The 5,951-nt window shown below is 33.6% G+C and overlaps 1 pseudogene; it reads right to left on the bottom strand.

Annotated features, from left to right (window-relative positions):
* Positions 1-1,145: 1,145 nt before the first annotated feature.
* LOC115984203 lies at positions 1,146-4,224 on the bottom strand (annotated as a pseudogene).
* Between the last annotated feature and the right edge of the window lie 1,727 nt (positions 4,225-5,951).

Raw genomic sequence — 5,951 nt, forward strand, 5'->3', positions numbered from 1 at the left:
AAGCAGAGCTCGTTGTAAGGACTTCCTTGGCTCATTTTTGGTCTGACCAAAACAATGCCTAAGTAGTACTTATGCACCTTTTCTTCCATGGCTGTTTCATTAAGGCTCGCTCCTTTTATTTACAAACACCAAAAGATGCCAAAAAAAAAAAAAAAAAAAAAAAAAGATTGAAAAACATGCCGAGATCAGCCTTAAGGAGTCTCTGATGGCTAACATTATGGGTTTGTCTTTTCCTCGTCAGGGTAGTGATTTGTTATTGGTTTCCATGCACAAATTCTAACTCCAAAAATCTCCCCCTCTAAGATGTCTGACTTAAGCATCGGAGACTCCCCGGGGGCTTAGCCCGGTGGGATTTTCGATAATTTGTTTCCCTTTAGCAGACGCTCGCAATTCGAATAAAGTGTTCAAAGAAATCCAAAATCAGGAATAGCTCAAAGCTATAACGAAACAGTGTGAATTTGGTCTTTTACTTCTCACCCTAAGCTGTGATTGTGTTTGTGACTTCAGCGACAGATGGGTTGGTGGAAACAAGCAGGATTGGTTTAATCCCTATTTTCATTTTTATTTTTTAACTGACATGGTAGAAATCGTAAAGTATCAAAATAAAATCATATAGCATCATGTATATTTGTATGCCATACATCATGCATTATGCAATATGCAAATGGTTCGCTTCTCCCTATGAATAAGATTGATTACTACAGAACAGAGCTGCTTTACCACTATGACCAAACCCCAACAACCCTTTGGAGGCATTGCAATTACCCTTTTGTTTAAAAGCTATGCCAATGATTCCCTATTGAATTCTACTTGGTGATCAAAGCAATAAAGAGAATTATAAACAACTCACTTTCTTTGTATCATGACACATAGAATTGTAGACTTTCCTAGTTATGAAGTTCAAACTCAAATAGAATCAACTGACAAGTAATCGTTGGTTTCACTACCTGCATGGCATGTATAATTGCTGTCAGTGGCATTCCAAAAAAGACTGCCGGCTTATCCATGAGTTATGCAATGTGGAACATATTACCATATTAAGCATACCAAATCTTCTGCAGGCATAAGTGCAATTGAATACAAACTGATGACCATAAAACATGATTACATCTGATTATAACCCATGCCTATAAGTCCCCATTGAATTTCACACAGTGACCATAGAAAGAAAAAATATAAACAAATCTTTTCCGCTGTTTCATGACACAGATTTGTAGACATTTCTAGTTCTGAAGTACACACCTAAAGAATGATTACCTCTTCAGATTAAAAATAATTAGCCACAACTCATTAGAAACACAAACACCCAATTAAAATTAATTTGGATGTTGCAGCTACATTATGAGCCCTCCATATATTAATAAACTTTTGGTAACATTGAAAACATTAGAATTCTATATTTCTTAAGAACTCCCCAGCCAAAACATATTTACATGCAGTTTTTACCATCAGGGTAGAGCCTTGGAGCCAGCCCAAGCAAAGATATGCACTGAAAGGCTTGAGGAACAGCCTTTCATCATTGTGACTAATGTCTTCTCTATGCCATTGCCTTTATATACAGACTCAAATTAGCACAGGCAAGAAATGTGGAATTCACTGCATCTTCAATCAAACATAGAACTTAAGAGAAACTAATATGAAATAATAAACATCTAAAAGAGTTCATTATAGTAGACTGTCTCCTAGGAACTGACCAAAGGCAAGGTTCGCCGGACCGGACCTTCAGATCCAGTCAGAAGATTAAGGCCTGACATCTTCATCATTGCCCGTGCAAAGTCCATTCAAAAGGTTGATCTATCATCTGAAGCATAGGCCTTTACCAGTCTCACAGTCTTCTCATTAGCCATCAATTGCTGATCAGCAAAAAGGAGTCCTCTCCCATTTAACAAACTCTGATAGTAGTGAGTATCAAAACCTGCCCCAGATGATATTGAAGATGACAATGCCTGCAAGTATGACATCCCCACTGCTGACTCACTCATTTCCAATGATGCCATGGATGACGAAGAAGGCCGAGTGGTGGTCCCATTACTGTCTTGGCACCTCATCCTCATCTCAGTTAGGAAATCAGGAGCTATAATTGGGTCTGGCAGCCCTGTCCCCTTGAAGTTAGACGTTTCTGTATTGAATTGACAGCCAATCTTCCGAATGTTGTGTGCACCTTCAGATGATCAAGAAATCAATACAAACCAAAAAACTTTTTAAACTTTTTTCAACTCCATAAAACACAAGGGACAAATGAGAAAAGAAGAGATCTAGTAACTACCTAGAAGGCTGACTGTTTCTCTTTCATCAAAACCTCTAAGGTCAAAAAGGTGAAGTGTGTGTTATGTTGTCATCTGGTCGTGGAATCATGGCCAATGCTAGGTTGAAATATGAATGATGCTGTCCCTCCGGCCTGTTAACACTGGATAGAAAGGGCCACCTGCCTGTGATGTCAAACATAGAAGTTTACATCAAAGAACTCCAATAAAAAGAGTTACTAATTGAGAACTGTTCTTTGTTGTCAGTTTTACTGAATTTGGAACAAGAATGGCATTTCAATTTTTTTGAATTTTTCAAAATTTTAGTCCAGAAAAACCAGTACTAAAAAGTGCCCCATACAACTAGTTGATTAAGTAAAGGTGACTGTAACAATTTTTGGAAACCAAAATAGAAAAGATCACTACAAGCGTAATCTCAATTCATTTTCCAAACTTTCCCATAATCAATATGTACTTTAAGATCTTATTGATAGGCTCTTCAACATTTAAAAATGTAAAGAAATACCAACTCTTTTAAAGTCTGTTTCTTACAATTTCCCCATGTTTCATTTAAGCATCATTATCCGCAAACAATCATCAAATCCTAAACCTTAAACTGTTGCCAAAACCCTTAGTTAAAGGACCCCTAAGATTAGCAAAACATCTTAAAAGAGAAAGAACATATTAAGATTCAGGATCAAGAACAGACCAGCATAATGCCATCTCTAGTGGCAATAGAGACAATATCAGCACATGAAACTACTCCTGGACAAGCCTTTTCAAGCTCCTCCTTGATGGAATCGATTTTATCAAAACCTCTCAAGGTCTGATTGGGTATGGCCTGCCTCTCTATGGAATGGTTTTTGTCACCATTACTGTCATCCAAGAGGACAGAAGCATCACAGCCCTGATTAAGAAAATCCCACACAACATTATGACCAAAAAAATTAATACCTTCGAATAAATGGCAAGAAATCACAAGAAGAATATTAAATTGGAATAACGTTTATACTCCCACACATCAGAACATACAATTTGCTGTCTTTATAAATCTTTAAATACAAAACTTAAAATGCACACTAAGAACCACACTACTCACAAGAAAATCAATACAAAACATCACAAAGCCCACATAATTCAGAATCAAAAGACACTTCGTGGGCTATAATATATACCGAGCAACATAAAGAAAATAAAACACCCACATCAGCAAACTAAAAAGCCACAAAATGGGAAAGAAAAAGTCAATTTTTCCCCCGTCTATTCTAGATAACACACCCATATCAGAACAAAAACAAGTAGTCAATAAAATGACCAGGAATCGCTCAAAATCGAGAACCATATTGACAAATCAGCATGTAAACAAAAAGAACAAATCACAAATCGATAACATACATACACCCACATAAGAAATCAACGTTTAGAAGACAAAAAAATAATAACAAATCAATACCCAGATGAGAAAAAGACAAATCCATAATGTTAACAACAAGTATAGCCAAAAGAAGACCCATTAAGCAAGAAAAAGGGGCAAACCGGTATGTAGTACCTCAATGAAGCAGTCGTGGAAGAAAAGGCCAAGAAGAGCTGCAGAGACATTGTTATGGTCGGAGTAGATGGGAGCCATTGAAGTCCTTATAATGGACTCTGCCTGTGGACAATTCTCATGGTAGACATCGTACTTTAAGCCGGAGATCTCGTCACTGGAAGAAGAAGCTGATTGTGTAGAAGAATTGGAATAATAGAGAGGTGAAGGATAGAAGGATTTGAGGGTTTCGCCTCTTGGGTTGGTCCAAGATAACAACATTAAGATCGGAAGCGCCGCAAAGAACCCAATGGTCTTAGAGCCTGCCATTTTTCCTTCTTCGAGGTGTGAGAGAGAGAAGGAAGGAGAAAGAGCGGGAAAAACGAGCTATGGAAGTTGGGAATGAAATGAAAGTGATTCAGGTGCCACCCACCATGCTATGTTTTTACTTTCAGCATTTTTTTTTTTTTTTTTTGAGAAAGAGCTTTTGTTTTTTACTAGACAGACAACTACAACTTCTTTGTCTTCAAAAACATTATTATATATACTATATTATACAACTGTTTATTAAAAGTCACGTGAATTTAATCTTTTTTTTTTTCTTTTTCCTTTACGTGATAATTATGATTAGGAAAAAAATAGGAATTTTAGTTAATTAAATGAATAAACTTAAAAAGTTACTTAATTTTTATATAACATTAATTAATTCATTATAAATATAATAATTTTTTTTTCTTTTTTATGATTACAATTAAACATATATGATTGTCCATTCCAAGTCACTCTTCCTTAGGGTCTTAGAGCATAAATCTTGAAAGAAGCTACCCAACTCAAAAGTCATATCGGATTAAGAAATATAGGACTAGGTTCAAGTTATACTTAATGTAATTCTAATAAATATTATACAACCCAATAACTTATTATTGAATTCATATTTTGAAAATTCAACCGTTAGATTACATTTTCTATATGTTTTTAACAGGCATGCCAATTTTCATGCCAATCGGATGTAATATTTACCATTTGATTTATAAACTCATCTTTTATGCGTTATTTTAAACTACAAAATCTTGAATTTGAACAATTGATTGATGACATGCCTATTACTCTTTGATCACCTTGAAATTTTGTAAGCATGAAAAATATATGAAGATAATATAATCTAATGGTAGATTTGTCAAAATTCACATCGAATTAAGAAATATAGGGTTGGGTTCAAGTTACACCTAATGTAACTTAAAAAAAAAGTTACACAACCAATAACTTATTATTGAATTCATATTTTGAAAATCCAACCATTGGATTACATGTTCTATATGTTCTTAACATGCATGCCAATTTTCATGTCAATCGGGTGCAATTTACTATTTGATCTTTAAACTCATCTTTTATGAGTTATTTTAAACTACAAAAACTTGAATTTAGACAATTGATTAATGATATGCTTATTAATCTTTGATTATCTTGAAATTTTGTAAGCATGAAAAATATATGAAGATAATGTAATCTAACGGTAGATCTATCAAAATTCACATCAAATTAAGAAATATAAGGTTGGATTCAAGTTACACCTGATGTAACTCTAAAAAATGTTACATCACCCAATAACTTATTATTAAATTCATATTTTGAAAATCCAACTGTTGGATTACCTATTCTATATGGTCTTAACATGCATTCTAATTTTCATGTCAATTGGATGTAATTTACCATTTGATCTTTAAACTCATATTTTATGCATTATTTTAAATTATAAAAACTTGAATTTAAACAATTGATTGACGACATGCCTATTAATTTTTTATCACCATGAAATTTTTTGATCATAAAAAATATATGAAGATAATGTAATCTAATGGTAGATTTGTCAAAATTCACATTGAATTAAGAAATATAGGGTTGGGTTTAAGTTACACTTGATGTAACTCTAAAAAATGTTACACTATTCAATAACTTATTATTGAATGTATATTTTAAAAATCTAACCATTGGATTACATGTTCTATATATTCTTAACATGCATGCCAATTTTCATGCCAATCGGATGTAATTTACCATTTGATTTTTAAACTCATCTTTTATGCGTTATTTTAAACTACAAAAACTTGAATTTAGACAATTGATTAATGATATGTCTATTAATCTTTGATCACCTTGAAATTTTGTAAGAATGAAAAATATAT

Source organism: Quercus lobata, chromosome 4 (assembly GCF_001633185.2).
Source record: "Quercus lobata isolate SW786 chromosome 4, ValleyOak3.0 Primary Assembly, whole genome shotgun sequence".
NCBI lineage: Eukaryota > Viridiplantae > Streptophyta > Magnoliopsida > Fagales > Fagaceae > Quercus > Quercus lobata.